The sequence below is a fragment of the Schistocerca piceifrons genome, chromosome X, assembly GCF_021461385.2.
Source record: "Schistocerca piceifrons isolate TAMUIC-IGC-003096 chromosome X, iqSchPice1.1, whole genome shotgun sequence".
Taxonomy (NCBI): domain Eukaryota; kingdom Metazoa; phylum Arthropoda; class Insecta; order Orthoptera; family Acrididae; genus Schistocerca; species Schistocerca piceifrons.
Genome location: NC_060149.1, coordinates 561,089,972 through 561,116,018, shown reverse-complemented (window position 1 = coordinate 561,116,018; position 26,047 = coordinate 561,089,972). Strand labels below are relative to the sequence as shown.

The following is a 26,047-nucleotide window of genomic DNA, read 5'->3' as shown; positions in this document are numbered from 1 at the left end:
CACATTAATTTCGATTCCGTTGTACACTCGCCTTCCAGTGTAGCATAATAGGTTCGCTCAGAACTTCTGTCGTGCTAATCAAACCATTACGAAAATATTCCTTGTTACCGTGTCTTGGTTCTTAGTCGACAATTGACTTTTATTCCTCATTAATAACATCCGATACGATAGTTTTTAATTCCTCTCTTCGTGTGTGGTTATAGGTACAAGGAAATGGAGGAGGAGGAGGAGGAGGAGGAGGAGATTAGTGTTTAACGTCCTGTCGACAACGAGGTCATTAGAGACGGAGAGCAAGCTCGGGTGAGGGAAGGATGGGGAAGGAAATCGGCCGTGCCCTTTCAAAGGAACTATCGCGGCATTTGCCTGAAGCGATTTAGGGAAATCACGGAAAACCTAAATCAGGATGGCCGGAGACGGGATTGAACCGTCGTCCTCCCGTATGCGAAAGGAAATGGAGCTCTGTATGTCTGTCATGTGTCATGGAGCGCGTTCGCTAACCTGGAACGTGATTTTATATTTCTGCCAACACCTAAACAGCACATATCATGAACTCGCCAGCCATCCAACGAACAAATATGGATTATCATTTACATCTATGCGCTAAGGAAAGCAAAGTAGAGCTAATTCCTCCGAAAACTTTTACGGTATTTCTGTTTTGATATTATACCTCGCAACACAGGAGGAAAATCTTTTGGAACGAAGCAGTGTCGACGATCATTAGAAAGCTAGGGGTGTTAAGTTCAGTACACGGCTTACAGTGTATTAGGAAGTGAATGATAGTAAAAAACTTTTCTACTCTGTGCAGAAACGTTTATATAATGTTGTGGTACACGAAATTCACGATAACCAGTTACTTAAGAATCGAGATACAGTTTTGCAAAGCGTCTTCCCAGTTTTCCGAAATAAACATTACCAGAGTACTTTCAAACTAGCTGCCCTGCCAATCAAAGTTAAGAAGCGAGTGAGATCACAAATGGCATTAACATGTATTATTACCAGGTCGGTCAAAAGAAAGCACTTCAGTAACGTATTCTCTGCAGTGATCTCAAGAGTTAAGAAAACAGCACTCCAAAAGAGTTGCCAATATTCAGCCTCTAAGTGTGTGAGTGAGTTTCCTGGGATACTGGAGTGTGCGTGGTAGGCCTAGACAGAACGGTGATCACTATGACATAGTTATGAGGGTGATTTTTGAAAGAAATAGTGTGGGAATAAGTACGAGTTTTGTTTTTGGTTCCTTTCATTGACAATCGCTACTGGTTTCCTATATGAGCCGACGCTTTTCTTGCATTGTTGCTTTAACCCATTTATTACGGAAAATTTTCCAGAATATTAATTGAGTGGGTTTATTTTCTTCTGCGAATTGCCACAGTCTATTTATGCAAGTCGATGGTACGTAAAGTTATAAACTTCAGTTGACAACCCCAGAATTCCTCAGAGATTCTGTTACAGTTCAATTTGAACCCGTAATCTGATCACACAAGGGATTGGTATTCGTCTATTCGCATCAAGTTCAGTTGCGTGACGTTCGATAGAGACGTTTTCACTATTCAAACGTATAGTCATGTGTGCTGCTGAATTTGGTGTGTATGTTGAATTATGGTAACATCAGTGTTCTGTCGTCTCGACTGATTTACTACAAGCAATTAGTGTTCAAAATTGTCTTTGATCACATTCAAAACATTATTTTCTTAGTTCAAACTTTTGTGCGAAACTAGGGTTTCACATTTAATGTAATGTTAATATTGAATATGAAAGTATGTGGCACTGACGAATCTACTGGTGAGCAGTAGAACTAGACGTAACCCCTGCTGTGGAGAGAGAGCGCTCGTATTGCCGCAGCTAATGGAATAGTTCGGTGTGCCACGTGTCTCTGATGTCGTCACAACTTCTTCTGGCCGTCCGCCTGACATTCAAGTACAGGATAAGCACGATGTGCGATGTCAGCGCAGCCAGATCCGCACATCGAGTATCTTGTCTCTAGGTCAAGCATGCAGCGGGATTTCGACACACCAATACTGAATGTGTGTATCAGGAATATTTGTTTGAAAGACAGCCGCAGTGTCTTAGGCAGGCAGTGTGTTGAAGACAGAGGTAGACGACAAGTATAGCCGGGGGAAACATCACGGAAGATAAGTGTCCAGTGCTAGGCGACATAATAAGTGAGCAGCCGAAACATACAAAGCCACTCTATACTCCACTTGTGAAGTATAGAACTGCCCCACAGTTGTACGTTTGGTTACCGTACGTCAAGGCGCATGGAATGGAGTCGCCTTGTGGGACGGAAAGAGTACGTCGAATGCCTCTTGAGCGAGTGGTCCATCAGCGAATGGTCAAACAATGCCCTTCAATCGTCTTTCACTGGAAAACTATGTTCGAATCTGATGTAGGATCCTGTGCATCTAGCACCCCATAGGTGATCTGTATCTCCAGCGAAGCGATGCATCACGCAGGAATTATGTTAGAAGAGTATGAAGAACGCTCCACGGGTATGAGGACCCGTGTTTGGAACCCGAAGTCACCTGACCAAAATTTAATGGATTGATCTTTGAGGCCGTGACTCATCAGCGACTACTGTATATCGGTAAGTCGTGCCACAACTTGTCTTCAAGTCAACAATGAGGGCTACTAAGTGGGTGTTTCTGATTCAACTATTCACTGGTGTGTGTTCCCATTTGGTAGGTTAGTAAATATGTTTTTTCTCCTACTACTGATCAAATTTATTGTTTGTTACACAACCATTATAAAGTGACGTATGGAACCAATTTTTATCCAGTATTCTGACCGAGCGAGGGGGCGCAGTGGTTAGACACTGGACTTGCATTCGGGAGGACGACGGTTCAATCCCGCGTCCGGCCATCCTGATTTAGGTTTTCCGTGATTTCCCTAAATCACTCCAGGCAAATGCCGGGATGGTTCCTTTCAAAGGACAAGGCCGAATTCCTTCCCCGTCCTTCCCTAATCTGATGAGACCGATGACCTCGCTGTCTGGTCTCCTTCCCCAAAACAACCCAACCCATTATTCTGAGCATTTATTCCCACGTTTTTCATGAAAAGTTCAAAAATGGTTCAAATGGCTCTGAGCACTATGGGACTTAACATCTTAGGTCATCAGTCCCCTAGAACTTAGAACTACTTAAACCTAACTAACCTAGCGCCGGACTGAAGCGCCTAGAACCGCACGGCCATCACGGCCGGCTTCATGAAAAGTGTGCTGAATGTTTACTACTAGCGATTTCAGTAAATGTGCATTGCAAAAATGGCCTTTTCAAATCTATCTCGAACAGACAATTTAGTATGTTCTAAACCTCCTGGGAGCAGGAACGAATATTTTTCGGAGATTTGGTATCATTCACTAACATTTGATACCCGAAGTTTTCCCGCAGATGCGCCTATTGAGATACATTCAAGCTTTTCTGCGACTTTTCTGGGAAAATGCAAGATGATGGTACGAAAATAGAACTGTCTGACACAGTCTTCATTATGATTACTGTTTAGAAACAGATTACTGGAAGTCGAGATAGCTGCTAGGTCCACAGTGACAATGTTTATTATCTCACTGGCTCAGCTGCACGTCAGACACATTGGCGAGCTACTTCCGAGCCCATTTTGTGCTGCAGCTTTTTCCATAAATCAGAGGATACAATTCTGCCCATTTTACAGTAGCAAGATAATGTATGACTCATATTTATATCATTTCCAGTGTATTGCCAATTTTCCTCATTCTTCTCTCTCTCCACATAATAACAGTAAACTTTTATCACAATACTTCTGCTATGCTTCTTCAAGAAATATACACGTTCGTTCTTTTTACCTCATATTGCTCTCTACTCTTTTGTCACATTTCCGCATTAACACTGGCGTCTAGTCGCACGGTTAGGTATCTAGCCTAGTAACGCCGGTAACTGCGCATTGCGTTGAGCCGTGTGGCAGTGACAGCTGATACGTACCGGCCGACGTTCAGGGAGCGTGCAGTGGCTGGTGGGAGGCGCATGGTGGCTCCGCGCTGCGGCTGCGAACGTCGGCGCCAGCGGCGGAGCACTGGCCTGGGCCGCAGCGAGCGCCTGCCGGCTGCGGTGGTGGGGGGACAGCCGCCGCGCAAGGTCAGCACTCGCCGCCGCCGCTGCCGCCGCTGCACTCACTATGCGTCCTCATCTCCTACAAACGAGCCAGCTACGGGCATTGAAATCCCAGACCACGTGTACTGTCACAGAACGTTCACTGGCTTCCGACAGATGTACTAACCTTAATAACAGTATTTATTCCTTCATCCCAACTTCTGGGTCGACTGTCACGTTTTGTGCCCATTTCGTGACCCTCATTTTAATGAGACCTTCGAGCGGCCTTCTTCACCTCGGTTTAGCCTACTCCGACAAGTTGTCCGTAAAGTCAGTGAGGCATATCGGTACTCTGAGGTTTCCAACTACTAACGAGGAGAACACGGCAAGTGCCATAACCCGATATCCCAGAAACTCTGCTCAGTGGAAGAGAGCTCAAAATAAGCAAACACATGTCTCAGCTTACCAATAGATATTTGACGATTTTTGAGATAACGACGATCAAAGCTTTTGAGGTAGGGTATGTGCCTTTAAGCGAACAACTAGTACAATCGAAGCGCTTGTGCATGGGCTAGCGTCACGGCTTCACACTTCTGCACTCCGTGCTGAAAACCTGATTACTATTTTCATATTTGTTTTTCATTTATCTATCCATGTCCGTAGAAGATAACAACAAGAATGCTTTCCAACGTATATTAAAATAACGTTGTCCATATTCGTCAATTAATTGTGAGTCTGGCGAATAAATTTAAAAAAATGAATGAAAAAATTGGTTGTAATTGTTTTTGGTGGAATTCCTTTAGTGTATCTTGCTTGATACATAATCAACTACAGGTATCAGTTTTCGGAAAAACGATCCGTTATGCGTGATTTGCCACGAATTTATTTCCAACGCGTGAAATCCTCAGCAATGTTGAGAACGGTTCTTCCCCGAGTGAGATTCTTATGAAGAAGTGTATCTGTGGCAAACCTACCTTCGTGCCGCGTTCGTGTTCGGAATTTCTCTTTCCAATATTTCTACGATCGGTATCCGCCAAAGGAACGCAGCAAATCTCCCTGAACAATAAACGTAAGAATAAAATATGAGATTCAAGAACTGATATAAGAATAACCATGAGAATAGGAGAATTTAGAAAGTCTGTAAGCCCTAGAAATACCATATACACATATATTTTATATAAAAAATATGTAACACCTATTGTGACACCCAGCCGTAATTTTGCAGTTAATGTAGCGCTCTTGTATTCCCTAACTTTATAAGAAACAGTAATGTAGTAAACTTCCACGGACGTGGGTAGATAATAGAAAAAATAAAATAAAAACAATTATCGGGTTTCCAACACTGGACGCAAAAGTGAAAATGACGCTAGTCACTAGCTCACTGGATGCTCTGAGCGTCCGGTTATTTTCTCAGAAATGGTCGTATGTCTTCCCCTGAGCAAAGTTTATGGCACTTGACGTGTTCTCGTAAGAGTACTTCTTGTACAGTTGATCGGGAAAGTAACAGTATTGGGTAAAATTATATCGCGAGACGTATGATTGACAACAGTGGCTTCGTGTATCGATCGGAAGGGCTCACTAATCAAGACATTGGATTCGTATTGTGGGCGTAGGGGGTTCCAATTATATTCCGTACGTTCACACGGAGGATTTATTTTATTTTCCTAAATCTCTTAATGAAATTGCCGCGATGTTTGTGGAGTGCTGCTAACGTAATTTTGACATCTGGGTGTTGCACTGTTCGGTTGAAAATAGTGGCCATCTGTGGACGATCAAACAGATACTCGCCATCGGACAGTAGAAATTTGGGTCCCCACCGCACGGCGTGTGTGCGGTCACCACCATAAGTTCAGAGCTATCCAAACGACCGGAATTGCGTTTCTCCTGATTTGCATGCAGCCCACACACTGTAGCCCTCTTGCAGGTCTTCAGATCTTTTGTAGGTATAGTCTTCTGACTACACAAAATGGTTTCCACAGGCGACCAGTAGAGAAAACTGCTCTTTATCGTATTCAGTCTAGATGTAAATTAATACCACAGTGTTACAAACATTAGAAATCACGTTATTAGAGATGAGACAGTCCTTGACGCTTGTAAACTCAGCTTTATTGCTTCACAATTGTTACTATACCCATTTGGATCTGAAATTTACTTAATCACACAAATCGTTCTGTGATCTATAATGAAAATGAAATAAACTGTCTTGAGAGAATATCCGGACTCCCGAAGGTCTATGACAGTACGAAGAATTTTTGCTGTCTGAAACGTTTGCCACCACTTGCTGAACGTCGTTCCTATGGCGGGTGGTTTTGCATTATCTGGTTACTGGAATGAGAAGTAAAAACAGGAAAAAGCGTATCACCATAATTTTCATCTACTCATGGTGCCTTATATGTAATTTTTACACCTGTTTGAACTTTAAATGGCATGAGAACATTTTTTAGTTCTGGATCTGAATTCATAAACAACATCTGTAGTCATTGGTAACTAAGAAAACCTATCATTTCTGAACAGGCCACGATCACGGCAATGATTTTCATTGCTGATTGGGCATAATAAGACGTGGAATATCAAGGATTTAATCAGTATCAGTTACCAGATCTGAACTTCGCAGTAAATCAAAACTTAACTGAAACCGGAATGCTATCAAGACGGTACTGTTACCGACGACTGTGCCGCTAAAGCGGAGTTATTGAACGCAGTTTTCCGAAATTCCTTCACCAGGGAAGACGAATGGAATATTCCAGAATTTGAAACACGAACAGCTGCTAACATGAGTTTCTTAGAAGCAGATATTTTAGGGGTTGCAAAGCAACTCAAATCGCTTCATACGGGCAAGTCTTCAGGTCCAGATTGTATATCGATTAGGTTCCTTTCAGATTACGCTGATACAATAGCTCCCTACTTAGCAATCATATACAACCGCTCGCTCATAGATAGATCTGCACCTACAGATTGGAAAATTGCGCAGGTCGCACCAGTGTTTAAGAAGGGTAGTAGGAGTAATCCATCGAACTACAGACCTATATCATTGACGTTGGTTTGCAGTAGAGTTTTGGAGCACATACTGTATTCAAACATTATGAATCACCTCGAAGGGAACGATCTATTGATACGTAATCAGCATGGTTTCAGAAAACATCGTTCTTGTGCAACGCAGCTAGCTCTTTATTCGCACGAAGTAATGGCCGCTATTGACAGGGGATTTCAAGTTGATTCCGTATTTCTAGATTTCCGGAAAGCTTTTGACACCGTTCCTCACAAGCGACTTCTAATCAAGCTGCGTGCCTATGGGATATCGTCTCAGTTGTGCGACTGGATTCTTGATTTCCTGTCAGGAAGGTCGCAGTTCGTAGTAATAGACGGCAAATCATCGAGTAAAACTAAACTGATATCAGGTGTTCCCCGGGGTAGCGTCCTGGGACCTCAGCTGTTCCTGGTCTATATAAATGACCTGGGTGACATTCTGAGCAGTTCTCTTAGGTTGTTCGCAGATGATGCTGTAATTTACCGTCTAGTAAGGTCATCCGAAGACCAGTATCAGTTGCAAAGCGATTGAGAAAAGATTGCTGTATGGTGTGGCAGGTGGCAGTTGACGCTAAATAACGAAAAGTGTGAGGTGATCCACATCAGTTCCAAAAGAAATCCGTTGGAATTCGATTACTCGATAAATAGTACAATTCTCAAGGCTATCAATTCAACTAAGTACCTGGGTGTTAAAATTACGATCAACTTCAGTTGGAAAGACCACGTAGATAATACTGTGGGGAAGGCAAGCCAAAGGTTGCGTTTCATTGGCACGACACTTAGAAGATGCAACAAGTCCACTAAAGAGACAGTTTACACTACACTCGTTCGTCCTCTGTTAGAATATTGCTGCGCGGTGTGGGATCTTTACCAGGTGGGATTGACGGAGGACATCGAAAGGGTGCAAAATAGGGCAACTCCTTCTCTATTATCACGAAATAGGGGAGAGAGTGTGGCAGATATGATACGCGAATTGGGATGGAAGTCATTAAAGCAAAGACGGTTTTCGTCGCGGCGAGATCTATTTGCGAAATTTCAGTCACCAACTTTCTCTTCCGAATGGGAAAACATTTTGTTGAGCCCAACCCACGTAAGTAGGAATGACCATCAAAATAAAATAAGAGAAATCAGAGCTCGAACAGAAAGGTTTAGGTGTTCGTTTTTCCCGCGCGCCGTTCGGGAGTGGAATGGAAGAGAGATAGTATGATTGTGGTTCGATGAACCCTCTGTCAAGCACTTAAATGTGAATTGCAGAGTAATCATGTAGATGTAGATGAAGTAACGAACTGCCCACTTGTTTAAATTTTAAATTCCTTGATTTAAAATTTTGTGACAGGAATGCGAACCCAGTACATAATAGGATTGTTAACTGAATAATATCAAATATTAGATACCGAATATAACCACCACCTTTGCTTGAGCGGGATTCCAGCTCGTCACTTTCCTCCCTCGTTGAACACCCAAGAGCCGGCGGAAGTGGCCGTGCGGTTAAAGACAGTCGGCTCTCAGCCGTGCTAGCGTGCGGAGCTGCTCCGCGCGCCGTCCGACGCTCCGCTCTCGGCGGTGTTTACTTCCGCGTCGCGGTGTTTGTGTCTATCGAGCCCAGTACTGAAGTACACCATGGCGCACTCATACCGCCGTGCAACGATCAAAGTAACGTTTCAGGCCGAACATCCACGACCCAGAGCTTTCGAAGTCGAACAGTTCCTACGTGAGGATCTACGTTTGAACCCCCAGGACGTAACCGGCATACATTTTTCCATCACTGGAAATGTTGTCTACATCAAGATGTCGACGGAGGAAATTTGCAATGACATAATTCACCGTCATGCCACCGGACTGAAATTTAAACACTCTGATGGACATATGGGAGCTGTGACGGTCGCCCATGCTGGATTCGGTCTCCGGACATTGAGGGTGTTTGAGCTCCCGTTCGAGGTGCCTCAGGATGTGGTCATTGCCGCTTTCCAACCATATGGCACCGTCCTGGGTCACGTCGCGGAGAAGTGGCAAACATTTACGACCTACCCCGTATTAAATGGCGTCCGGCAAATAAAAAGTGAGCTGACGAAACATGTCCCATCGTACCTGCTGATTGGCGGTGTGAGGGCCATCGTCATGTATGATGGACAGCCACGAACGTGCGCAGGATGTGGCCAGGAGGGACATGTACGTTCCGAATGCTTACACCGCCGTTTAATACAGACGCCGTTACGTGAAGAGACCCAGGCTTCGACGGTCACGTCCTTACCCATCACCTACGCCAAGGTTGCACAGGACCCCGTCGTACCAATCTCGATTGCGCCAGCAGTATCGTCAACGCCACCCGCCGCAACACAACGCGCCGAGGATACAAGCACGGCGTCGCCTCCAGTGCTCGCTTCAGGACCGTCCGGTATGCAGACCGAAACCGATGTTCCTGTTGGAACCATGGACGTCGACCTCGGTGTCTTGCCGACGTCTGCCTTTGTCCAGACGGGTTCGGCGTCAGACGACGGGCGACCACATTCTGATTCAGAAGGCCACATCGGAAAACAGCGGTCGCCTCGCAAACACAGCAAACGACGACGAACGCCTTCCGATGACGCCCTTTCTCAGACGGCCCCACGAGATGTCGACCTGATGTCTGACGGTGATCTCCCACTTTGCGTCCAGTCACGCGATGTGGCAGCAACAGGCGCCCCTCCTGTGACGCCTACTCTCCCAGCCAGGGACGTGTCCTCGCCGTTGTCAACGAATGATGACGGCGGTCCCCCTGCCACTCATGTTGCGGAATCCACAACACCCGTTCCGGAAGTACGTGACCGTCACATGTCCACGTCGTCAGCTTCCTGGGCCGATGACGTTGAAGAAGAAGTGGAACAGACTGCCAGCGTGTCTGCACAGGAGTCCACCTCGGCGACACTGGGGCTGGCGCCCCGCCAGTAATTATCACCACGGCGGGACCACCGGCGGGTCTCCACCTGCCGGCTACATCTACCGCACGTTCTGCAAATACTGAGGGTGGCCGTACACAGCAATATCGTATCGCCACGATGAATCTTGCCACCAATCGTGCCCCCCATAAACTGGCCATGTTCAGAGACACCATTTACTCTGCGTGTGTGGATATAGCACTCTTACAAGAGGTGTTTGAGGCTGACTTCCTAGTTCCCACCGGATACAACGCCCATGTTTCCCCCGCATCCGATACCGGTAGCGGCGTCGCCATCCTGCTACGCGACGGACTCCCTGCAGAGGACGTCATCTACCTCCCCACTGCGCGAGGTATGGCCCTGACACTGTTCGGCGTGCGTATTATTAATATCTACGCTCCGTCCGGCACTGGCCGCCGTCATGACCGACAAACTTTTTTTGCCGAAAGCGTCACACCCCTCTTCACCGGTCCACAGGACGATTTGGTACTCGGTGGGGATTTTAACTCGACACAAGAGCCCGCGGACCAACTCCCGCGACATTCCCCTTGTGCATCTCTCTCAGTGGTCATCGACCGTCTCCGACTTGTTGACACATGGAAGAAGCTCCACGGAATTCAAACGGGCTATACATTCTACACCTCTCACTCGTCAAGCCGCATAGATCGCATCTACCTTACCCGCTCCCTTGCTGATGGCACACGTCATGCGGAAGTCTGGCCCTTGGCCTTTTCAGACCATGATGCGTACCTCTGTGACGTCACTCTCGCCCGACAGCAAGTGTGGCATAGTCGTGGTCTGTGGAAACTCAACGTCGCTCACCTGACCTCCTCAGACTGTCGCCGTATGGTCGAAGAAGCGTGGGCACGCTGCCACCATCTTCGAGAAGCCTATGACTCCACCTTATCATGGTGGCTCTCCTGTGCAAAGCCGACCCTCAGGAAGACTCTGATGAGTTACGGGAAGGAATTAAAGGCGTGGCAAACTAACACCCTGCACTTCTACTACACCATTCTACGTGACTGTACGACGATGCCTTTCTCGCCAGCCCGGCAGTCGATGGTCCATCGCATGAAGGCGCAGATCTCCTTGATCATGCGGCGTAACTTAGAAGGCACTGTAGTCCGTTCTCGAGCTTCTAATCGAATCGCTCAAGAACGTCCGTCGATGTACCACCTCCTTCAGGAAAGACAACGACGACGACGAGCTCTAATCCAAGTCCTCACTGATGTGGAGGGGCGCCGGCACGACACCCAACAAAGCATCGGTCGTGCTCTCCATGCTCATTTTGCCGGGCTCTACGCAGCCTTACCGCATTCTGCAGCACTGGTCACAGAAGTCGCTCAGCTTACTACGAACACTCTTCCGGAGGATGCAGTGCATGACCTCCAAGACGACGTAACCACAGATGAAGTGGTAGACGCTATCAAGGCGGGTTCCGATAACAGATCTCCTGGACCTGACGGTATACCCATCGAATTTTATAAAAGTTTTCACTATTTGTTGGATTCCACGTGGACGGCAATCGCACAAGAGCTGATGTCACCGATGACAGTGGTCCCGAGCGCCTTTCTAGAAGGAATTATTATCCCCGTACATAAACCGCGCGGGTTATCGAGGGTCCAGGACTATCGACCAATTACTTTGCTCAACAGCGACATGAAAATATTCACACGGCTACTGGCATCGCGACTCAAGAAGGTCGCACGTTACGTCACATCCTGCGACTTCCCTAGGAGGCGACAACAACATCCGTACGGCCCTTTGCCGTTACAGAGACATGATAGCATTAGCGCATCATCAGCGTCTCCCTGGCGCCTTGGCTTCACTGGTCTTGAGCCAGGCTTTCGACCGTGTTGACCACTTCTATTTACGGACAGTTCTTCAGCATATGGGTTTTCCTGGCGGTATTGTCACAGTGGTTATGCGCCTGTTGAGTAGTGCAACCTCTAAAATCATGTACAATGGTCGTCTTACACCGTCCCTGATTATCGCACGATCTGTACGACAAGGATGCCCTCTTTCCACAATTTTGTATGCTTTCGCCTTGGAACCCCTGCTCCAGGGCATGCGCCAACGTTTGGAAGGCATGGCTGTGCAAGGCCACCGTTTTTGTTGTACAACCTACGCAGACGACATAGTACTATATCTGCGCAGTGAAGATGAAGTACGAGCAGCACTGACATGGGTGGCGACTTACGGCGAAGCGTCGGGGAGCTGCCTCAACGTGTCCAAATCCAAGGTCCTGCTCATTGGTGAGGGCTTGCCGGAGAGATGCGCTGCCCCCCATTAGTGTCGCCGCCACCATACGGTGTCTTGGACTTGATTTCACAGCAGACCTGCGCCGCTCAGCGACTATCAATGGTAGACACTTGCTACAGACAATCAGAGCAAATCTCGCAGATCACCGGCTACGAGCTCTCGACGTTATCTAACGCGCGCAATACGTGAACATGTATCATGCTTCCCGTATACCACACGTGGCTCAAGTACTACTAGTCCCAAATCTCCTGGCGCGACGACTGTTGATGGCTTTCGGCTCCTTCGTCAGTTCGGGGATGTTATTCAAGGTGTAGTATGAATCCCTTGCACTGCCACGAGATCGTGGCGGGGTGGGACTCATCCACGTGCCGACTCGTGTCAAGGCACTATATGTCAGCTCCCAACTAAAACTTTGGCATCGTTGCCCGCAGAGCCTTACTAGCCTCCTGCTTCACAACTTTGCACCGGCCTCCTTGTCCGCCCCAGTACTGGTATCGACTATTCCAACCCCCTTTTATTACATCCAACGATTTTTCCTGGAGTTCAGTTATATCTACCGGTCCTTACGACTTACACGTTTGTACCTCACGAAAACAATCTCCGAATTGTTACAACAGTGCCGCCCGTCCAACCCCATCGAACGTAAGTATCCACAGTACGTGTGGCGACACATATGGAAGGCGATCCATGCACGTTTTCTCGAATCAGACGTTCAATCAGCATGGTACATCACCGTGAATGGCAAACAAGTTAACCGAGATCGTCTGCACCTCATCCATCTCGCCGATTCATCCCTCTGCACCCACTGTGGAGTGGATGACACGGATGTCCACCGGTTCCACTGTGGCACAGCGCTAGACCTCTGGACACTTGCGCGGCGAATTTTGGCGTTTCTTACTCGCCAGACACCGGCTCAGATCGACGTCCACATGTTTTTGTACCCCGATAAGACTTTCTACCCCTCCGCCAAAACTAACTCTGTGAATTGGATCTGTGGCCACACGATCCGCTACCTTTTTACTTCTGGCGACAAGTCTACGCTAGGATATTGGACTTATCTCAACGACCGACACTGCGTCCTGATACACAACCCACGCTATAAACAATATTTTTCCAATTTCTTACGGAGCACTTTCGATGACCCACCTCGTAGCTGGAACGTCCAAGCCCTGAGAAGCTGAAAACAGTATAAAACGAACCGAACTGAATAGATCTGCTACCCAGAACCCACGCCTACGCCATGAGAAGACACGTTTGGACGAGCTGGCGTGCTGTAGGCGGATACACTTCAGGAGCTCCTGTAAGAACTGGACTTTAACTACATGTCGCACGACGACTTAAAAAGCTTTTCCTTATTTACTCCTCATAATTTGTTCTTAAAGGAAAAAGATATTTGATTTTGGCTTTGAGAAACTTTTTTTTAGTTCCAAAAGATTGCTTCTTCGCCAACAAGACTCATTTTTGTTTGGAGTCTTTGTTTTCTTTTGGAAAAAAAACTTTTCCTTATTTATTCCTCACAATTTGTTCTTAAAGAAAAAAAAAGAAATTTGAGTTTGGCTTTGGAAAAAAAAAATTGTTCCAAAAGATTGCTTCTTCGGAAAAAAAAGGCGTTGCAGTCTGGAACCGCAAGACCGCTACGGTCGCAGGTTCGAATCCTGCCTAGGGCATGGATGTTTGTGATGTCCTTAGGTTAGTTAGGTTTAACTAGTTCTAAGTTCTAGGGGACTAATGACCTCAGCAGTTGAGTCCCATAGTGCTCAGAGCCATTTTTTTGAACACCCAAGAATAGATGTTGTTTGTTCACTATTAGGGATATGTGCGCATGCTTGATTTGAAAGAACGTGACGAAATGTTTGTGCAAATGTAACTCCAACCGTACAAACATCGTAACGAAGATATGTTAATAAACAAATTACTCTTTCTCCAGCAGCTAAGAGTAGCATGTTTCAACTTATAATGACTTGATGGAAATTTATCGACTGACTAGGCATCGAAACCATCTCGTTCCGTAGTTGTTGGGTACAACCAAAGAGAGGTTTGTGATATAATTATTTTTCACCGGGAACTTCGAGTAGAATGTTGGTACTTGAAATGACATGATGAAAGTCTGAACCTGTAATACTGTGATTAGAAGTTCATTCTCTGCCTGTGACTTGAAACCAGCATCTATCGTTACTTGTGACAAAAAAAATGCGACGCTAAAACGGAAATCTGTTTTTCATCAGTAGTTCGGCGTGAGCAAGTTAGTGCTTGAAATGAAGTGGTGAATATGTTTGTGCTGGAACGGGATTCGAACAAAGATACGCGCCTCTCACGAAGACCTATAGCAACTTGAAATCTTGATGAAAATAACGAATTGATGTAACTCTGCCGCCCTGAGAGGGTCAAATAACGTGAAAAGGGAGACCCAAATTCCAGCAAAGCACCAACAATATGTTCAACGTCACAAGTTAAAATCAAATAAGAGATCCGTAACCTAACATGACCAGTGGCTCATAAAATAAAATAAAATTTCTAGTGTAAAACAACTTACTGGAGACAGACTTTCTATCCGTCGCAGCTTCTGCCTCTGTGTTGCCCAACCTAAACTGTCTTTGCTCCAGTTATTAGCAAATTGACATCATATTTAATGCGGATTCTGAACTACGATGTAGCCGACTTGCTTTTCCTGGCGTTACCAGAGGTGTAAGAGCTACTTTTGTGCCTATTAAGAATGAACGGCTGGAGGGACAATTGAGCCCATACCTTGCAGATATCAGTCTGGAACCAACTCAACACAACACTGCTACACACATTTGTAACCTACATTAGTGTGTTATAACGGAAGATGCACAACAATGTATGAAAGATCTGATTCCCTGGAAGTGTATTCCCGACTGTTCATTGCCTTCATTTTCTGGTTCTGCTGTAAATGTATTCGACTCCATCGACATTCACCATTTTCCTTCGCTATTCAATGCACATTTTCTAAATGGTCAGTTTCTTCACAAATTTCACAATTAAATTGTATATTGTACCATAGTGACATAGCCGCCAAAATCTGCATGTGTGCGGTTTCAACGGCTAGTCGGTTACAGTTAATTTCTGATACAAAGACTGGAAAGAGTTACAGATTAGGCAGTAAAGAAACACAAGTTCTCTGTTAACTGGTTAATTATCAGTAAGGTTCCGCATAGAAGTTATTCAAGTCTCAAATCAGTGGTATGTAGAGACGCTTCTGGCCATCATAGCCCCTATTCGGAACCATTTTGAAATTTTCGCTATTTCAAACAATTTCTTAGTTCGATAAATCCCATTGTACATTATGTAGTTAACAGATTATTTAATTATTACCATCGTAATACTGTTACCTTTTTCTATTCAGCTGTTGCTGTTACAGGTGTGCTTGCAGAAAACATTTAATGATTTTCAGTTATTTTTAGAAGCTGTTCCCAAAGAGCGGGTAATTATTTAGTTCTTTTCATACGTAGGGAATACCTTTGAAGTTAATATCTGACACCTCCAATTATTCACTGATTTCACGAAACTTAATTAATAGACGAAGACCATACTTGACAAGAGAAATCACGTTGCACGACTTTATTAACTTGGGCTCAGCGATGTTACCTCTAAACACCTATAAATTATGGTAAATGCCAATTCAAAAGCCAGACGATGTTAATGTCTTCCGTTAAAGTACTTTCGTGCTTTCAGATTTCCGAATTTAATAATGTCGAGGCTTCCTGCTCTGTATATGTATGGTCTAAGCTGGCCCTACATCAGATTAGGCCCAAATTAGTGAAATATATCACCAGCAGTGTAACCGTACTGCCATCTACATTGTTCGTTCGCTAGATTTTGTAATCACTGAAATAAAATCACATAACCTTGCAGTGCGAAAAGTTTGATACCATCCTTCTTTCTTTCTCGAAGACTTTTTTTTTTTTTTTTTTTTTTTTGTTAGTCAACTTTTTTCCTTTCTACCAGCGAAATGTGGGAAAATGCGGCGAGTAACCGATTCAAAAACTGCTGTTTAGTACTGTTAAGAACATTTGTTTTAACGTTCGATGAAGCTGAAGGAGTTTAGTTTCTTGCAAGAAAATCTTAAGCAACAACTACCGTAAATTTTCCGAAGAAGTAAAGGTCATTGCCCAAACAGTAAGAGGCTTAAAAATCTAGTCTGCAAATTCTCAGCCAGGTAGATCTTTTCGTCTGATACCACTGCACAAGTAATTTACCTAGGAGACAACACACTTTGCGTTTCTGTAGCTGTCGAAAGCATTAGTTGAATCAGTGTGTTCAACAGCTAAGGCTACAGAGTTGTTAAAACTGCAAAACAATTATCAACCGAAGGCTGAGTTCCTCCTCAACTATTTATGTCACGTAAATTAATGGGGACTATTTCCTCTTGCCTTCCTCCAGCAAGCATTGGAAGCAGTATACACAAAACTAACAAAGTATTAAATTTTGTAGAAGTGAAAGGATTAGAACACACTACCTACAAGCTAGAAATTTACGAATTTAACCACGACGTCATTGTAGCAGTCGGCTCAACTGTTATTTTCGAATGCTATGATACGGCCTGTGAGCTCATACCTTAGTTTAATCACGTCAAATAACCGGAGAAACAGAAAATGAGCCACTATGTAAATCTAAATTTCTAAAGTGAGCCTCTTCGTTTGCATTGCATATAATACCGTCACTGAAAAAAACACCAAGCCATCCGGCAGCCTCCACAGCCATTAAGACTGAACCGATTCCTTAAGTGGCCAACATAACAATTCTCATAGTTCTGTGTCTGGCACGTCGGAGGTTCGAGTCCTCCCTCGGGCATGGGTGTGTGTGTGTGTGTGTGTGTGTGTGTGTGTGTGTGTGTGTGTGTGCGTGTGTGTATTGTCGTTGGTGTAAATTAGTTTAAGTCAGATTAAGTACTGTGTAAGTCAGGGACCGATGACCCTAGCAGTTTGGTCCCATAGGAACTTACCACAAATTTACAATTTACAAATTTTTGGCTGCCATTCAGCACAAATTGGCCACCCTATAGGATACGGCAGTTGGTAGCGAAGGTGTTATCATCTGCTAAAGCCATAGACTCTCATGTCTGCTTGTGATCGTCTGGTAAATGGCATCTAAGAGCTCGTCAAAGTCCACTCTCTGTATTGAATTTCACTTGTATGCTACAGCTGCATATGCATAATTCCACATTTTGGCACCCCGAAAATGGCGAAGTCCGCTCCCAATAGAGCGGGCGCAGCCACTGGCTGCGGCCACACGCCCCCTTGCTGGCCAGATGTTCCCTGCTTGAGATCTGCGGCGTATGCTGCTGTTTAGGTTCTGGCTGGTATAAGGCCATTCGTAGCAGCTGTGTAAGTTTCCATGGGAAGAGTCTAACCATATACAAAGTGAATGCAATGCAGTTCAAAAAATAGTCAAATGGCTCTAAGCACTGTGAGAAGTAACATCTGAGACCACCAGTCTCCTAGACTTAGAACTACTTAAACCTAACTAACCTAAGGCCTTCACACACAATCGTACGCGAGGCAGGATTCGAACTTGCGACCGTAGCAGCAGCGCAGTTCCAGACTGAAGCGCCTAGAACCGCTCGCCCACAGCGGCCGGCGCAATGCAGTTTGTCTTCGATCAAAATGGTAACAGTCTGTCTCACTGTATTCCATGAAACAGTTATGAACAATACAACACTATTGAAACTGACGCAATATGAATCCTACTAAACGTTATCGGAGCTACTTATTTTGGAGACGCCTTGTTTGTGAACAGTTGAGAACTGAATTGCTGCTAATGCAAATGTCATAAAGTTTTGACACAGTAGTGGCAACCTTTCTCATTGAACAATTGTTCATGCAGCAAGGCGTGAGAATCTTTGATTCATATAATGTACCGCCATCATTAAAATGCACCAGAACATATGGTTGAATTGTGCACTTACGACATATATCTTGCAACAGAAGTTTTTTATAATGAAAGGTATAGGTAATTTGCTTGTTTCAGTCATAGTTGAGTAATGACCCGCCAGGTTAGCCGAGAGCGCTAACGCGCTGCTTCCTGGACTCGGTTAGGCGCGTCGGCCCCGGATCGAACCCGCCCGGCGGATTAACGGCGATGGCCGGTGTGCCGGCCAGCCTGGATGTGGTTTTCAGGAGGTTTTCCACATCCCCCTAAGTGAATACCGGGCTGGTCCCCACGTACCGCCTCAGTTACACGGCTCGCAGACATCTGAACACTACCGCCCTATTCCATGGATTATCCTAGTTGCAGACAGTTGGGGTACACTAATTCCGTCCCAGGGAGTACGGGGTGGTGGCAGGAAGGGCATCCGGCCACCCCTTACATTAACATTGCCACATCCGATTAACCATGCCGACCCTGCGTATCCGCGGGAAAAAAAGGCGCAAGCAAAAGAAATCAAAGAAAGAAAGTCATAGTTGAGTAATGATCCAGGTGGTCATAACCATTTTCGGCTGCTAGAGGTCATCTTGAAGTCTATACTAGTTGACTTCATGAGAATCAGTCATATTTATCGCCATGATTGGTCCCATATCACTAAAATAGAAAAGGACAATACATATTCCCTCATAAAGAAAAAGTAACTGAAAAAAAACTGACTCAAATGTCAGGAAGAAATAATACACTCTGCAGTTAGATACGTACTATCAGATTTCATATACAGGTGGCATTTCAGGACACTCGTCATAATGTGAAACCATGGTGGTGGAAGTGACACAAGAAACTGATAAACCTGCCTAATAGTGTGTAGGGCTCCCGCAACCATGCAGAAGTGTTGCAACATGACGTGGCATGGACTCAACTAAGGTCTGAAGTGGTGCTGGAGTTAATCGATACCATGAATCCTGCAGAGCTATCCATAAATACGTAAGAGTACGAGGGGGTGGAGATCTCTTGTGTACAGCACGTTGCAAGGTTTTCAACATATTATCAATTCTGTTCATGACTGGTGTGTTTGGTGACCAGCGGAAGTGTTTAAACTCAGAAGACTGTTCTTGGAGCAACTCGATAGCAATTCCGGACGTCTCATTGTCCTACTGGAATTGTCCGATTTCTTCGGAATGCACAATGGGCATGAATGGGTGCAAGTGGTCAGCCAGGATGCTTGCTTACGTATCACCTGTTAGAATGGTATCTAGACGTATCAGGGGTCCCATATCACTCCAACTGCACACGCCCCACACCATTGCAGAGCCTCCACTAGCTTGAACAGTCCCCTGCTGAAATTCGGGGTCCATGGTTTCTTGAGGTTGTTTCCATACCCGTACACGTCCATCCGCTCGATACAATTTGAAATGAGACTCTCTGACCAGGCAGTATGTTTCCAGTCATCAACAGTCCAGTGTTGGTGTTGACTAGTCCTGGCGAGCCGTAAAGCTTCCTGTGGTGCATTCATCAAAGGTATACGAGTGGGCCTTCGGCTCCGAAAGCCCAGATCGATGATGTTTCGTTGAAAGGTTCTCACGCTAACAGTTCTTGATGGCCCAGCATTGAAATTTGCAGCAGCTTGCGAAAGGGTTGCACTTCTGTCACGTCGAATGATTCTCTTCAGTCTTCGTTGCTCCCGTTGTTGCAGGATCTCTTTCCGGCCGCAGCGATGTTTTACCGGATTCCTGATATTCACGGTACACTCGTCATATGGTCGTATGGGAAAATCGCCACTTCATCGCTACCTCGGAGATGCTGTGTCCCATCGCTCGTGCGCAGACTATAGCACAACGTTCAAACTCACTTAAGGGGAACGGGAACGATGAAAATGACAGAATTAACATATTTTTGGTTTCTTCATTGTAATATTATTTGTAGTTTTCTTAACAAAACGAATCAAGTTTCACCCTTCTAAGTGAATTCTAAGTGTGTTTTTTATCGTTACAAAATTGACGCGCCGCGTAAACGGTTGTAGCGACCTGGTGTTTCGCCTCTGACGGCGCCGCTCGCTGGCTGCAAGCATGGTATCTTTGCTGAATTAGACAGTGTTTTGTTTTCCAACGTTGTATGGCTTTATCTCTGTGACAAGTTACTGTTCATATTGGTACACATAAACGCTATACCGTGTGTGCTGACTTGTGGAGCTCGCTTTGTGTTGTTTAGCTGTTCAATTTCGCGGATTTGACGAACATTGCTCGTACCTGTTTTACGTATTTGGTTTGTGGATATCAGTATGCCCCGTTTCAACAATCGAGTGTTTAAGAAAAGGCACAATGAGCGGAAGAAGAAATCTTTTGTTGTTTCGAAGGGAGATGCTGCTTAAACTGCTTCACTGAGTACTCCAGATGAATGTGATAGAACTTCTTCCAGCAAGAAACTTTGTGACAGCAAAGAAGAATTTGAAAACTATGAAAGTGACAGTAATGATGTGAATGAAATAACTAACATTTCCTTGCTCTCTAATATTTTGAAACATAACGTATTATGCCAAGTTTGCAAAGAAAGAGGACTGGAATTGAAAATAACTTCACACATTGGTTTGGCTTGTAAAATGTTATTGAAGTGTAACAAATGTGATGCAGAAGTTTCGTTTTCTAATTATAACAGTATTCCTCGTAGTGGTAATAGTGGAAAGAGGGTGTATGACATAAATGTTAGGCTAGCCTATGGCTTGCATTGCATTGGCAAGGGCAGTGCTGCAGGAACAATGTTATGTGGAATTATGACCTTTCCAAAACCACCAACAAAGTTTGGATTTTATAATGAATTGGTGGGATCTTCTGCTGAAGATATTCCTCAAGCAACAATGAAGAAAGCAGTTAAAGAAGCTGTGACAGGTAATGGGAATTGTAGAGATTTAACTGTAGCTTTAAATGGGTCATGGCAACGTAGAAGTCATAAATCTCTAAATGGAGTTGTGACAGCTACGAATAGAGACAGTTGCAAAGTAATTGAAGTTGCTATTCTCTCAAAAGATTGTAGATGTAGGAGCAATACCAATGACGAACATAGTCAAAGTTGTGAAGCAAATTTTTACGGCACGAGTGGAGCGATGGAAGTAGAGGGAGTGAAAGCAGTTTTTTCCAGATCACAGGAGTGGTATAATGTACGATACACTATCTAGGAGATGGTGATTCTAAGGGTTATAAAACAGTAGAGGAACTCAAACCTTATGGCAATGAAATTCACATTAAAAAACAGGAGTGCATTGGACATGTGCAGAAGCGCATGGGAGCTCGCTTTCGCGAACTAAAGCAGACATTAGGGTCCCAGAAGCTTAGTTATGGTAAAGCCCTAGGAGGAAGAGGAAGACTGACAGATGAAGCAATTGATAGATTGCAGAGGTATTATGGGTGTGCAATTGGCATTATTTTTTCATTCTGCATTAAGAAATGAGCACCCTCAACATGCACTGTGCCCCACAGGTCATGGCATGAGTACCAATCAGGAAAGGAATATTCCCATAAAAACGGTTTGCCAAATGCTGTAATTGATGTAATTAAGCCAATATTCAGAGATTTATCACAGCCAAGTTTATGGGAAAAGTGTTTACATGGGAAAACACAAAATCCAAATGAAAGAGTAAATAATTTAATTTGAGTTAGGATTCCCAAAAGAGTGTTTGTACAGATAAGAATATTGCATTTTTGAGTGTATGATGCAGTGGCAACATACAATGAAGGAAACATTATGAAATGTGATGTACCGAAACGTTTAGGTTTCCAACCAGGACACAACACCATTTCCACAATGCGCCTAATTGATGAAGAAAGACTAAGAGTTGCGGGAAGAAGAAACAAAAGGCTACAAAATGCTGCAAAAGGGAAGAAAAGACCAGAGGAAATGAAACTAACACTGAAAAATGAAGAGGATGCTGATAATCCATCATATGGATCAGGAATGTGCCAAAAAAACTTAGCAAGCCATTTCCTGTAAGTTTAAAATTCTCATCTTTGAGGAACATTTTCTCAAAAACTTCTAAAAGTATCTCAATGAAATTTATACACAATATTTTTTACTTCTTTTCCTTCATTTTTGTAACAAATTGTAAAAATGTACTGTATAATTCAAGAGTCATAGAAGAAAAAGTGCAAAATTTTACAGAAAAAAATAAGCATCTATTAAAAAAATTGTTAAACAAAAACCAATAAATATTTCTTAACATGGCATTACGAATTTGTAGAGACATATTCACTGAACGTGTAGTCCAAATTTCAGACCTATATGTTTAATGGTTTTAGAAAAAATGTTCATTCTATTTGCTAAAATTAACATGGAGGAGCTGAATCGTTCCGGCTCCCCTTAAATCTTGATAACCTGCCTGTGTTTGTATACGCATTCCTATTCCAGTTTCTCTGTCACTTCAGTGTAAATTCATAAGGAAATTTGGTAAGTTATTCGAAATCACACAGTAATCAAATTTTGAAGTAACGAAGAAAATTATCTTTCCTGATACACAAAGAGAAATTTAGATACTAAGAAATGGTCAATTCTCCTGTTTCATACGGTTTTTAATCGCCAGATTTACCACAGTGGTATGCTACTCAGTGTGTTCATTGCTTCTGTAACTTTTCCCTGGGACGATGAATCCATAAATGACGAACAAAGCTCAAATCACAGTCATTAATGGTCTCTTGAAGTGTTTTCAGAACCTTTCTTACTAAGTAAATCGGTATTTTCAAAGAAGACACTTACGCCAGCAGTGCAAGGCACTGAATCGAGGCCGTGAGATGGTCTATGATGAAGATCTTCTCTTAAGATAATCACGTAAAATTTTGTCTCTAGATTTTGTTCTGTCTTCTTGAAAATTGAGTAAAAGAAAAGAAAAATGTATGAAAACTTTTCTCCAGTGAGATACCAACCGACTTCCAAAGCCTCCAAAGCTGCACTAGCAGACTGTGTTACCGCTAACCCAACAAGACACAGCTGTAGCATTCCTTTTGACATACTTCCATTGTGTCTAATACATATGGCTCACTACGCGAAGAGAGAGAGCAGTCGTAGCTTAAGCGGCGATCATCTATCTTTGGTTCAGACAATAAATTTAACTTGTCAGTGTCACATCTTAAATAGAAGTCATTAAGAATATATCATGAAAATGACAAGGAGGTATGAAGTGTATGTAGACGGATAGCGTTGTACACTCCTGGAAATTGAAATAAGAACACCATGAATTCATTGTCCCAGGAAGGGGAAACTTTATTGACACATTCCTGGGGTCAGATACATCACATGATCACACTGACAGAACCACAGGCACATAGACACAGGCAACAGAGCATGCACAATGTCGGCACTAGTACAGTGTATATCCACCTTTCGCAGCAATGCAGGCTGCTATTCTCCCATGGAGACGATCGTAGAGATGCTGGATGTAGTCCTGTGGAACGGCTTGCCATGCCATTTCCACCTGGCGCCTCAGTTGGACCAGCGTTCGTGCTGGACGTGCAGACCGCGTGAGACGACGCTTCATCCAGTCCCAAACATGCTCAATGGGGGACAGATCCGGAGATCTTGCTGGCCAGGGTAGTTGACTTACACCTACTAGAGCACTTTGGGTGGCACGGGATACATGCGGACGTGCATTGTCCTGTTGGAACCGCAAGTTCCCTTTGCCGGTCTAGGAATGGTAGAACGATGGGTTCGATGACGGTTTGGATGTACCGTGCACTATTCAGTGTCCGCTCGACGATCACCAGTGGTGTACGGCCAGTGTAGGAGATCGTTCCCCACACCATGATGCCGGGTGTTGGCCCTGTGTGCCTCGGTCGTATGCAGTCCTGATTGTGGCGCTCACCTGCACGGTGCCAAACACGCATACGACCATTATTGGCACCAAGGCAGAAGCGACTCTCATCGCTGAAGACGACACGTCTCCATTCGTCCCTCCATTCACGCCTGTCGCGACACCACTGGAGGCGGGCTGCACGATGTTGGGGCGTGAGCAGAAGACGGCCTAACGGTGTGCGGGACCGTAGCCCAGCTTCATGGAGACGGTTGCGAATGGTCCTCGCCGATACCCCAGGAGCAACAGTGTCCCTAATTTGCTGGGAAGTGGCGGTGCGGTCCCCTACGGCACTGCGTAGGATCCTACGGTCTTGGCGTGCATCCGTGCGTCGCTGCGGTCCGGTCCCAGGTCGACGGGCGCGTGCACCTTCCGCCGACCACTGGCGACAACATCGATGTACTGTGGAGACCTCACGCCCCACGTGTTGAGCAATTCGGCGGTACGTCCACCCGGCCTCCCGCATGCCCACTATACGCCCTCGCTCAAAGTCCGTCAACTGCACATACGGTTCACGTCCACGCTGTCGCGGCATGCTACCAGTGTTAAAGACTGCGATGGAGCTCCGTATGCCACGGCAAACTGGCTGACACTGACGGCGGCGGTGTACAAATGCTGCGCAGCTAGCGCCATTCGACGCCCAACACCGCGGTTCCTGGTGTGTCCGCTGTGCCGAGCGTGTGATCATTGCTTGTACAGCCCTATTGCAGTGTCCGGAGCAAGTATGGTGGGTCTGACACACCGGTGTCAATGTGTTCTTTTTTCCATTTCCAGGAGTGTATATATCGGGAAGTAAGTGGAAGCTCTCAGTGTTGCTAAACTTTTCAGGCAATGTTACAGTTCCATTTTATATTAGTTTCCGTATCCAAAATGCTCGAGTGGCTCTGGGAAGCCCGCCTACTAGAGAGCAGCTGCAGGTCAGCCCGATATTAATTTGATAGATAGTCAGGCGCCAGGACAGTGCACCATTTTCCGACTCAGTGTCAATCCCGTTTCAGCAACTAGACTACAAGGCTAAATTTTGGACAGGAATATCGATCTCAACGAATATGGAAATGGCAACGTACAATTAAGAGCGGGATCGTTTTATTTAGGTAGGCCTGTTACGTCGCTGTGGCTACAGCTACACTCCTGGAAATGGAAAAAAGAACACATTGACACCGGTGTGTCAGACCCACCATACTTGCTCCGGACACTGCCAGAGGGCTGTACAAGCAATGATCACACGCACGGCACAGCGGACACACCAGGAACCGCGGTGTTGGCCGTCGAATGGCGCTAGCTGCGCAGCATTTGTGCACCGCCGCCGTCAGTGTCAGCCAGTTTGCCGTGGCATACGGAGCTCCATCGCAGTCTTTAACACTGGTAGCATGCCGCGACAGCGTGGACGTGAACCGTATGTGCAGTTGACGGACTTTGAGCGAGGGCGTATAGTGGGCATGCGGGAGGCCGGGTGGACGTACCGCCGAATTGCTCAACACGTGGGGCGTGAGGTCTCCACAGTAAATCGATGTTGTCGCCAGTGGTCGGCGGAAGGTGCACGTGCCCGTCGACCTGGGACCGGACCGCAGCGACGCACGGATGCACGCCAAGACCGTAGGATCCTACGCAGTGCCGTAGGGGACCGCACCGCCACATCCCAGCAAATTAGGGACACTGTTGCTCCTGGTGTATCGGCGAGGACCATTCGCAACCGTCTCCATGAAGCTGGGCTACGGTCCCGCACACCGTTAGGCCGTCTTCCGCTCACGCCCCAACATCGTGCAGCCCGCCTCCAGTGGTGTCGCGACAGGCGTGAATGGGGGGACGAATGGAGACATGTCGTCGTCAGCGATGAGAGTCGCTTCTGCCTTGGTGCCAATGATGGTCGTATGCGTGTTTGGCGCCGTGCAGGTGAGCGCCACAATCAGGACTGCATACGACCGAGGCACACAGGGCCAACACCCGGCATCATGGTGTGGGGAGCGATCTCCTACACTGGCCGTACACCACTGGTGATCGTCGAGGGGACACTGAATAGTGCACGGTACATCCAAACCGTCATCGAACCCATCGTTCTACCATTCCTAGAC

General features: G+C 45.5%; 1 protein-coding gene across 1 annotated transcript in view; it reads right to left on the bottom strand.

Annotated features, from left to right (window-relative positions):
- LOC124722072 (melanocyte-stimulating hormone receptor-like) overlaps positions 1-4,024 on the bottom strand; it is a 170,390-nt gene extending 166,366 nt beyond the window's left edge. The window contains exon 1 of the mRNA XM_047247270.1: positions 3,948-4,024. The gene's annotated coding sequence lies outside the window, so the exon portion shown is untranslated. The remainder of the gene's footprint in view (positions 1-3,947) is intronic.
- Between the last annotated feature and the right edge of the window lie 22,023 nt (positions 4,025-26,047).